Genomic DNA, 12,210 nt, shown 5'->3' on the forward strand with positions numbered 1-12,210 from the left:
CTGCCACATTTTGTGTCGTCAATATCTCAACAATGACATTACGGAATAACATGACATTTTCAGTCAACATGTCTCATAACAATATCTAGCCACAATAAGGTTTTCATGACAGTAACATATCTATGACGTCATCTAGGCGCCATTTTGTGATTTTCGGACCTTGTCACATGATCGATCATAACTTCATAACTAGATATCATTTCTGTATCATTTTCGGTGGACATAAAGTTCAGGTCAGGCTCTATCTTACTTTTTAACGCTAGTTACCAAGGTCATCATTACGCGCGCGTTTGCGCGCGTCAAAATTTTAAAAGGCTCAAAACGACTTCCCAATGGAAAATCTCGAAGTTTCAGACAATTTTAAGCGTTTCAAACATTTTCTCGCGTGCGCGTCCGTCCGCGCAATTTCGCGCGCAGAGGGCGTGACCAACATGAAAATGCAATTTTTTTGACTGATTTGGATTTCTGATACTTTGAGTAACAATATCCATTGATTTCCGATCGATTTTGACCTATAACAAAGGAATGCACTGGCGTCAAAGTTGAAATTCCGCGCGCGCGTCTTTCTGCAAATATAGTGAAAAAATATGTTTTTGTTTATGTCGCCATAGCTCTTTAAAACGTCCAGTGACCCTATATTTCTATTGCATATTACAAAAGCATATGAATTGGAAATAACGTTTCAAGTACCAATATTGCCAGGAAAACTCATGACGTCATCATATCATCATCTGAAATCAAAAAAGTGGAATTAATTTTTTTGAGGTACTGTTTCTGACATTCATTTACTCGTATCTCTATTGTTTAAGCTTAATATTACCCCAAATTCAGATATGTTTTACTTTGAACATTTACCTTTCAAGTCCAAGTCATGGTTTTAAAATTTAATGACGTCATCATACTTTAAATTGTGATTAAAAGTAAAGACACAAAATCGGACAAGTTTACGTGTTATGTCTATGGGAGGTGATTTTTTTTAAAACCATGCATTGACTTGACAACGTTTAAGCACCTTTATCTCAGCTGATTTTGCTCCATTTCCTCTGAAACTTAAGTATGTTGTAGCTCAGACAATAAGCTGCAGTCATCATGTATTTCATATTTTCAAATCTCCTCATTAGGTCGACAATTTTGTAGTTAAAAACTGAAAATGAGAATGCAATCTGTACGGAACAATTCCCGATTGTTCTTTGCAACTGGATATTGGTCGAATCCACGCGGCCACTTGTGGGAAGTTGAATAGCGCCATCACAAGTCAACGCTATAACGACAGTGTTATTATACATTTAAGTTTCTCATTCGATCTTCAGGACAGCCGTATGGCGTAATCGCTTAGCGCGCTGGGTGTTCATAACGCCATACCGGAAGGAGAGAAGTTCGACTCCCGCAGGACTTTTCCCGTTCTTTCTTTTTCTTTTTTTTATTCGGCAGTTCAGCTTTACTCCGATGTCATTTATCATATTATTTTATCAAGTGTACGTAACCCGTGAACACGGCTGCTCTATTTCCCTTGTTTTGTATTGGAGTTTGGAGATTGGGTTTGCTTCATTAATTTTGTCACACTTAATGTTGTAAATTGCCCCTTGTTACAGTGTCCCGCTTGCCACCTTTCGTTTGCTCTTTCCTTTTCTCTTCATTGGTTATTGTTATACTGTAACAGGATAGGTAGGAACATGTACGTTTAAATAACTTGCAGGAATGGGAGCTGAATTGATTAACTCTAGTCCAGGTGTATGGCGTCTCGCTCATCTCTTTGAAATTCCAGATTGTTATTGTTTGACCTAATAACGGAGTTGTAGACAGGTTTTATGTTACTATAGAGGTATCTTGTGCCACATGAGTGGAAGGCATCACTGTTTAGTGGTAGTAATGAACTTTTTTATGTTGTATATGGTATAAAGATATAAATTTCACATCCAATCTTCGGGACAGCCGTGTGGCTTTATAGTCACTTGGCGCGCTGCATGGTCATTACACACCACCTTAGGACGAGATGTTTGAGACCCGCAGGACGCTATTATGTTTTTCTCTCTCTTTCTTTGTTTTTCTTTTGGCAGTTCAGCTTCATTCCGATGTCATTACCCCACGACACACAGTCACTCAAGTTCCCCCTTTTTTTTGTCGGAGGCTGGAGGTTGGATTTGCTTCATTTATCATACGTGATGTTGTAAATTGCCCTTGGTATACAGTGCCCCGCTTGCCACCTTTCGTTTTCTCTTTCCTTTTCTCTCCGTTTGTTCCTGTTACACTGCACAAGACAGGTCGGAAAATAATTTACATAACACAACCGGAGCAGGAATGGCAACTGAATAAATTAACTCTAGGCCAGGTGTATGGCGTCTCGCTCGTCTCTTTCAAATTCAAGTTGTTATTGTTTGACCCAATAACGGAATTGTAGACAGGTTTTATGTTGCTATAGAGGTATCTTGTGCCACATGAGTAGAAGGCATCACTGTTTAGTAGTAGTAATGAACTTTTCATGTCCCTCCTTGTCAATTATAGTGTGTTCAAAGGGGTTGTGTGTCTATCTGCCAAAGAAAAGGAAAACCTTATTTTCGTCATGGCTATTTCTCTATACGTAACCGTAGGTGATGAGTATTGTTGGTATCTGAGCAGTGAATAGCACAGCATCAGGCTAAAATCCCCCTTAGTTATACGCGCTAAGCGTTCAATTTGATATATCTTTATTTATGTAGTCAATCACTGCTAATGGAGTTACAGAATTATGTTATGACACCTTTCACTGAAAGTTTGTAAAGCAAAGTTTATAGAGAAGGCAAGCAATTGTACATGAATAATACCAATGATTTCAGAGGGAAATTATGGTATACCTAAATGTAAGGGTATCATTGCTTTGGAATTGCTGAGACAATATCTTGGCACGAGGGCTTCCACCTCTAATAACTGATCCCTTTGAAGATGTGTCGGTCACGGGTGATCGTCATGATTCGTCTTTCACGTAGAAGCTTCCGTTCCACACTCTTAGTTCGAGAAGACTTACCATCATACTTCAAATTGTGATTAAAGGTAAAGACTCAAAATCAGACAAGTTGACGTGTTATGTCTATGGGAGGTGATTTTTTTTTTAAACCATGCATTGACTTGACAACGTTTAAGCACCTTTATTTCAGCTGATTTTGCTCCATTTCCTCTCAAACTTAAGTATGTGGTAGCTCAGACAATGCTGCAGTAATCATGCATTTTATTTTTTTCAAATTTCCTCATCAGGTTGATAATTTTGCAGCTAAAAACTGAAAATGAGAATGGAATGTGGACCAAACGATTCCTGAATCATCTTTCACATTATAAGCTTACGTTCCTCAAATTTTCTCGTCAAGACGTACATGGCCGAGAGGATAAAGGCGACGTCACAAGAGACGTGATGTTGCACACGTACGGGTTCGAACCCCAAAGGAGCACGAAACAAAATACTTATATCTTTTGCTTTTTTTCTTTTATGGAGTATTCACCTTCGTCCATGTAGAAATCACGTTTTCATGTAAACGTACACACACACACACAGGCACACACACACACACAGACACACACAATATCCCTTTGTTTTGTGTTGGAGACCACATTGCTTTGACAGGCAACTTGGACTTGAAATTACAAATGTTAAAGTGAAGATGACTCTTAAAAGACCGCATGACCATGTTTGATTTTTTTTTTTTACAATATAAAGACCTATTGGTAAATATTCATTCACATATCCTTTCCAATCAACTTACTTGAACACGCCGACACCACATGAAATTTTCAATTAGTTGCATGACAGAAACAATTTCATCTGAATTATGTAGGACTGTATAAAGAATTGGACTTCACGAATATTTCTCAATATTACTTCAAGTCGCTACTTAACATTATTTTCGTTGTCGATCACTGAAAATGAGAATGGAATCTGGTTGAAACGATTCCCGATTTATCTTTGTAACTGTATATTGATCGAATCCACGCGGCCACTCGTGGGAAGTTGAATAGCGCTATCAGTCACTAAAGGAAAGATGGTATACGCTGCTCCAAAATCGAACAAGCACGATTCCCACTATGCCATACTATTCTATGCTATTCGGCATTTTCGAATAGTGCCCTCTTATGTGAACTGGTGTGAGGCTGCGTTCACATAGAAGTATTCGGTATTCGCTATTCGCTATTCGCTATTCGGGCACCGAGTACACCGTCATCCGCACCGTCAACTCACCATCCCATGCAGTGAGGATTTCTTCCTCCTACATCCCAGCAAATCTTATTAACAATAATATTTCTAAACTGCATCAGAATGTCAGTCTACATGCTTATTTTTGCTAAAGGGCAAATCCAGACCAAAATTGTCATTATTTCATAATCGAGAGACGGTATACGCTGCAAGAAAATCGAACAATCTCAATTCCCACTTTGCTATACTATTCGCAGGTATTCGGTACTTTCGAATAGTGTCCTCTTATGTGAACCGGTGTGAGGAAATCATATCGTTCGATTCAAGCTATTCGCGTGCTCTCGAAAACGAGCCCCGAATACCCGAATAGTATACTTCTATGTGAAGGCAGCCTTAGGAAATCCTATCGTTTGATTCTAGTTATTCGCGTGCCCTCGAAAACGAGCACCGAATGCCGGAATAGTATACAGTTATATTTCTATGTGAACGCAGCCTTACGTAACTAAAAGGAATGGGAACTGAATAAATTAACTCTTGTCCAGGTGTATGGCGTCTCGCTCATCTCTTTGAAATTCCAGATTGTTATTATTGTTTGACCCGATAACGGACCTAAAGACAGGCAGGGAAGGAATTGGCTTGACATTGCTTTACATTATATGAGGAATTTCGGGACACACCCTGCCAAGTGTAGTGATTATGACTGGGTTCTCTGTCGTTTATTTTCGTTATGGCTGTTTCACGAGTTTAGCCATAGGTGATATGTGTTGTTGGCATCTGGGAGAATAGAACAGATCACTATCATACTGGAATAACCCTAAGCAACATGGTAAGCGTTCAATTTGTTGCTTTCTCTTTCTTCTTTAAAGTCAATCACTACTGATCGAATTGCACAATATAATGGCACGTTCCACTGGTAGTTTCGGGAAAGGGAAGTCAATGCACGATGTGCGTGAGTGCTGCCATTATTGATATCAGAGACGTCATTGTGGTGTGGTACTGATGGTGGTAAAGGAATAATTGCTTTTAAATTAATGAGACAATCATTCACATCAAGTGTCAAGTATCATCTCTGACATTAACTTGATGGTTTTTAAATTTGACATTGTCTGTCCTCTATTTGTCTGTTTATGCTAAAAAAAAACTGCTATAACATCTAATACATTTGCTTCACTTGTCACTCAAAAGGTTATAAATTGCAGTTAGGCAGTTTATTTTTGCCAGCTCTCGTCTTCTCTTCCCTTTTCGCTACGTTTGTTCTAGTTATACTGAAGGTGGGGATTTATGCATTTATATGAATACTTCAACTTGAGTGGGAAAAAGAACTGACTTAATTTACTCTAAGCCAGGTGTATACTCGCTCATCTCTGTGATATTTCAGACTGTATTGTTTGACCCAATAACGGAGTTGTAGACACTCTTTATGTTGCTTTAGAGGTATCTTGCGCCACATGAGTGGAATGCATATGCTGTTTAGTATTAGTGAAGAGTTCTTTCATGTTCCTCCGTGCCAATTACAGCGTGTTTAAAGGGGTTGTGTGTTGATCTGCCAAATAAAAGGCAAAACTGTTATTTTAGTAATGGCTGTTTCTCTATACGTAGCCGTAGGTGATGAGTGTTGCTGCCATCTGAGCAGTGAAGAGCAGAGTATCAGGTTATAATCCCCTGAGTTATGTGTGCTAAGCGTTCATTTTGATATATCTATGTTTATGTAGTAGTCACTGCTAATGGTATTACAGAATTATATTATGACACGTTTCACTGAAAGTTTGTAAAGCAAAGTTTATGGACTATGCAAGCAATGGTAGGCCTACATTATTGATATCATTGATTTCAGAGCGAAATTATGGAATGCCTAAATGTCATTGTCTCATTGCTTTGCTGAGACAATATGCTTGACACTCCTGCCACTTCTAATTGTTCCCTTTAAAAATGCGTCGGTCACGGGTGATCGACATTATTCATCTTTTCCGTAGAAGCTTACGTTCCACACTCTTGGTTCGATATGACTTACCATTTAATTAAGTGGTTAGTAGCGATGTCTCTTTATTTATTTCGAAGGAGGTAATGCCGCTTTCGTCCAGGTACAAATCACATTGTCATCTAAACAACCACACACTCTCTCTATTAGCCTTTGTTTTGTACTGGACGCTTTATTGATTTTACTTCTTTAAAGTTCCATAGGAGCTTTCTTTCTTTTCCTTTTTTTTTCTTGGGCAGTTCAGCTTTACCCCTGTGTCATTTTCTTTTATCGTACAATTTCATCAAGTACTCAGTATATGCAACCCCCTGAAAACAGCTACTCTATGTCCCTTGTTTTGCATAGGAGTTTGGAGGTTGGGCTTGCTTCATTAATTTTCTCACACGTAATGTTATGAATTGCCCCTTGAAACAGTGCCCCGCTTGCCACCTTTTGTTTTCTCGTTCCTTTTCTCTTCATTTGTTCTTGTTATAATGTAACAGGAAACGTAGGAACGTGTACGTAACTAGCAGGGATTGGAACTGAATAATAATTAACGTAGTCCAGGTGTATAGCGTCTTGCTCATCTCTTAGAAATTCCAGGTTGTTATTGTTTGACCCAACAACAGAGTAAAAGACAGGAAGGGAAGGAATGGGCTTCATATTGCTTTATATTATATGAGTTATTTCATGCCACTGATAGTTTAGGAAAAGGGAAGTTAATGCACGATACAATTACATGTGCATGAGTGCTACCATAGATTGATTTCAGAGAGGTCATAGTGGTGTGGTACTCCAGGTGGTAAAGGAATCATTACTTTGAAATTATTGAGACAATCATTTGTATCAAAATCGTATTCCCATCTTAAGTATAATGCATGTTCATGCGGGCGCTTTTGTTATCCTGACGTGGATATTTCGTTTTTCTTATTTTTTTTTTATTCAAGAATGTTATACTTAAAGTTGTTTCTTTCCCCTAACGTTTTTTTTTCTGTGTGTGAGGATAATCCGTGGCCGAGAAGTAGAGCAGCGACTTAAGTTACGGTTTTACTGCATCTTGTTAAGTATCTTCTATGACATTAAGTTTATGGTTTTTTAATTTGACATTGTCGGTCCTCTATTATTTTGTCTGTTTATGCTTAAAAAAAAAACCACTGCTATAACATCTAATACATGTGCTTCACTTGTCACACAAAAGGTTATAAATTGCAGTTGTGCAGTTTAATTTCTGCCAGCTCTCGTCTTCTTTTCCCTTTTCGCTACGTTTGTTTTTGTTATACTGAAGGTGGGGATTTGTGCATTTGCATAACACCAACTTGAGTGGGAATAAGAACTGAATTAATTTACTCCAAGCCAGGTGTATACGGACTCGCTCGTCTCTTTGACATTTCAGACTGTATTGTTTGACCCAATAACGGAGTTGTAGACGGACTTTATGTTGCTTTAGAGGTATCTTGCGCCACATGAGTGGAATGCATATGTTGTTTAATATTAGTGAAGAGCTCTTTCATTTCCCTCCGTGCCAATTACAGTGTGTTAAAAGATGTTGTGTGTCGATCTGCCAAATAAAAGGCAAAGGTGTTACTTTTGTCATGGCTGTCTCTCTATACGTAGCCGTAGGTGATGAGTGTTGTTGCCTTTCTGGGCAGTGAAGAACAGAGTATCAGCCTTTAATCCCGATGAGTTACATGTGCTAAGCGTTCATTTTGATATATCTTTGTTTATCTAGTAGTCACTGCTAATGGAGTTACATAGTTATGTTATGACACGTTTCACTGAAAGTTTGTAAAGCAAAGTTTATGGACTATGCAAGCAATGGTAGGCCTACATGATTAATACCATTGATTTCATAGCGAAATTATGGAATACCTTAATGTTATTGTGTCATTGCTTTGTTGAGACAATATGCTTGACACTCCTTCCACTTCTAACTGTTCCCTTTGAAGATGTGTCGATCACGGGTGATCGTCATGATTCATCTTACGTTCCACACTCTTGGTTCGAAAAGACTTACCATTTAGTTACGTGGTTAGAAGCTATGTCTCTTTCTTTATTGTAGTTGAGGTAATGCCGCTTTCGTCTAGGTACAAATCATATTGTCATGTAAACAATCACACACTCTCTCTATTTGCCTCTGTTTTGTATTTGGACGTTTCATTGCTTTTACTGCCGGAAAAATTCACAGGCTTGTAGCTGTAAGGGCTTTCTTTATTTTTCCTTTTTTTTTCTTAGGCAGTTCAGCTTCACTCCTATGTCATTTATTTCACTATTTCCTCAAGTATACGCATCCCCACGAACACAAACACGCAATTTCCCTTATTTTGTATCGGAGGTTAGAGTGTTTCTATTGCTCGTGGGAATTTTTGGTTATCGCCAAATTACAATTCATTTAGCTAAACATGGATACTCAACCAGCAGAGCCCTTAAAATAAGTCATTAAGTAGTTACTAGTACAATATAGCACCATATTTCGTCCGGGTATAAATCCCATTGTCATGTAAAGACACGCACTCGCTGTATTTTCCTTTGTTTTGTATTGGACGATTCATTGCTTAACTGCTGGAAAATTTTACAGGCTTGTAGCTGTAAGAGCTCTCCAAATTGATCATATTAATGACAAGATTCGATATAGAACTTTTGGTTATGGAAATAAGGGCTAAAGTTCATATTTTTAAAAGACCAATATTAAAGTCAAGACGATCTTTGAAACACTGTATTGACGTGTTTCAATTTGTTCGTGTTTATATTTGTTCGTCATCGTACAGATACACTGTACTAAGAAAACCTGTTAATCTACTAGGGTCTACTTGCACACGCAGACACGTACAGGACTTTCCATGTGGTTTGCATTGTTACAAACAATTTGATCTGAATAATAAAGGTCCAGAAAATCGACTTTGCTACAATATTATTGCAGAAATATAACTTAAAGTCGCTATATTTCATTGTTTCGTTGTCAATCACTGGTGACCAATATCTGATGACCCCAAGCGTATCACCTAACTCGTCTTTAAAGTGACGAGTTTCATGTCTCGTTTTTATTCTTCTTTCTTTCTGCCACATTTTGTGTCGTCAATATCTCAACAATGACATTACGGAATGACATGACATTTTCAGTCAACATGTCTCATAACAAAATCTAGCCACAATAAGGTTTTCATGACAGTAACATATCTATGACGTCATCTAGGCGCCATTTTGTGATTTTCGGACCTTGTCACATGATCGATCATAACTTCATAACTAGATGTCATTTCTGTATCATTTTCGGTGGACATAAAGTTCAGGTCACGCTTTATCTTACTTTTTAACGCTAGTTACCCAGGTCATCATTACGCGCGCGTAAGTGCGCGTCAAAATTTTAAAAGGCTCAAAATGACTTCCCAATGGGAAATCTCGAAGTTTCAGACAATTTTAAGCGTTTCAAACATTTTCTCGCGTGCGCGTCCGTCCGCGCAATTTCGCGCGCAGAGCGCGTCAGCAACATGGAAATGCAATTTTTCTGACTGATTTGGATTCCTGATACTTTGAGTAACAGTATCCATTGATTTCCGATCGATTTCGACCTATAACAAAGGAATGCACAGGCGTCAAAGTTGAAATTCCGCACGCGCGTCTTTCTGCAAATATAGTGAAAAAACATGTCTTTGTTTATTTCGCCATAGCTCTTTAAATCGTCCTTTGACCCTATATTTCTATTGCATATTACAAAAGCATATGAATTGGAAATAACGTTTCAAGTACCGATTTTACCAGGAAAACTCATGACGTCATCATATCATCATCTGAAATCAAAAAAGTGGAATTAATTTTTTTGAGGTACTGTTTCTGACATTCATTTACTCGTATCTCTGTTGTTTAAGCTCAATATTATCCCAAATTCAGATATGTTGTACTTTGAACATTTGCCTTTTAAGTCCATGTCATGGTTTTGAAATTTGATGACGTCATCATACTTCAAATTGTGATTAAAAGTAAAGACACAAAATCGGACAAGTTTACGTGTTATGTCTATGGGAGGTGATTTTTTTTTAAAACCATGCATTGACTTGACAACGTTTAAGCACCTTTATCTCAGCTGATTTTGCTCCATTTCCTCTGAAACTTAAGTATGTTGTAGCTCAGACAATAAGCTGCAGTCATCATGTATTTTATATTTTCAAATCTCATTAGGTCGACAATTGTGTAGTTAAAAACTGAAAATGAGAATGGAATCTGTACGGAACGATTCCTGATTGTTCTTTGCAACTGGATATTGGTCGAATCCACGCAGCCACTTGTGGGAAGTTGAATAGCGCCATCACAAGTCAACGTTGTCACAACAGCATAATTATACATTTAAGTTTCTCATTCGATCTTCAGGACAGCCGTATGGCGTAATCGCTTAGCGCGCTGGGTGTTCATAACGCCATACCGGAAGGAGAGAAGTTCGACTCCCGCAGGACTTTTCCCGTTCTTTCTTTTTCTTTTTTTTTCGGCAGTTCAGCTTTACTCCGATGTCATTTATCATATTATTTTATCAAATGTACGTAACCCGTGAACACGGCTGCTCTATTTCCCTTGTTTTGTATTGGAGTTTGGAGATTGGGTTTGCTTCATTAATTTTGTCACATTTAATGTTGTAATTTGCCCCTTGTTACAGTGTCCCGCTTGCCACCTTTCGTTTGCTCTTTCCTTTTCTCTTCATTGGTTATTGTTATACTGTAACAGGATAGGTAGGAACATGTACGTTTAAATAACTTGCAGGAATGGGAGCTGAATTGATTAACTCTAGTCCAGGTGTATGGCGTCTCGCTCATCTCTTTGAAATTCCAGGCTGTTATTGTTTGACCTAATAACGGAGTTGTAGACAGGTTTTATGTTGCTATAGAGGTATCTTGTGCCACATGAGTGGAAGGCATCACTGTTTAGTGGTAGTAATGAACTTTTTCATGTTGTATATGGTATAAAGATATAAATTTCACATCCAATCTTCGGGACAGCCGTGTGGCTTTATAGTCACTTGACGCGCTGTATGGTCATTACGCACCACCTTAGGACGAGATGTTTGAGACCCGCAGGACGCTATTATTTTTTTTTCTCTCTCTTTCTTTGTTTTTCTTTTGGCAGTTCAGCTTCATTCCGATGTCATTACCCCACAAGACACAGTCACTCAAGTTCCCCCCCCCTTTTTTTTGTCGGAGGCTGGAGGTTGGATTTGCTTCATTTATCATACGTAATGTTGTAAATTGCCCTTGGTATACAGTGCCCCGCTTGCCACCTTTCGTTTTCTCTTTCCTTTTCTCTACGTTTGTTCCTGTTACACTGCACAAGACAGGTCGGAAAATAATTTACGTAACACAACTGGAGCAGGAATGGCAACTGAATAAATTAACTCTAGGCCAGGTGTATGGCGTCTCGCTCGTCTCTTTGAAATTCCAGGTTGTTATTGCTTGACCCAATAACGGAATTGTAGACAGGTTTTATGTTGCTACAGAGGTATCTTGTGCCACATGAGTAGAAGGCATCACTGTTTAGTAGTAGTAATGAACTTTTTCATGTCCCTCCTTGTCAATTATAGTGTGTTGAAAGGGGTTGTGTGTCTATCTGCCAAAGAAAAGGAAAACCTTATTTTCGTCATGGCTATTTCTCTATACGTAACCGTAGGTGATAAGTATTGTTGGTATCTGAGTAGTGAATAACACAGCATCAGGCTAAAATCCCCCTTAGTTATACGCGCTAAGCGTTCAATTTGATATACATTGTATCTTTATTTATGTAGTCAATCACTGCTAATGGAGTTACAGAATTATGTTATGACACCTTTCACTGAAAGTTTGTGAAGCAAAGTTTATGGACAAGGCAAGCAATTGTACATGAATAATACCAATGATTTCAGAGGGAAAATATGGTATACCTAAATGTAAGGGTATCATTGCTTTGGAATTGCTGAGACAATATCTTGGCACGAGGGCTTCCACCTCTAATAACTGATCCCTTTGAAGATGTGTCGGTCACGGGTGATCGTCATGATTCATCTTTCACGTAGAAGCTTCCGTTACACACTCTTAGACCGAGCATCATACTTCAAATTGTGATTAAAGGTAAAGACTCA

The sequence above is a fragment of the Diadema antillarum genome, unplaced genomic scaffold (assembly GCF_040938485.1).
Source record: "Diadema antillarum isolate AM-2024a unplaced genomic scaffold, OU_Dant_1.0 seq00000096_RagTag, whole genome shotgun sequence".
Classification (NCBI taxonomy): Eukaryota; Metazoa; Echinodermata; class Echinoidea; order Diadematoida; family Diadematidae; genus Diadema; species Diadema antillarum.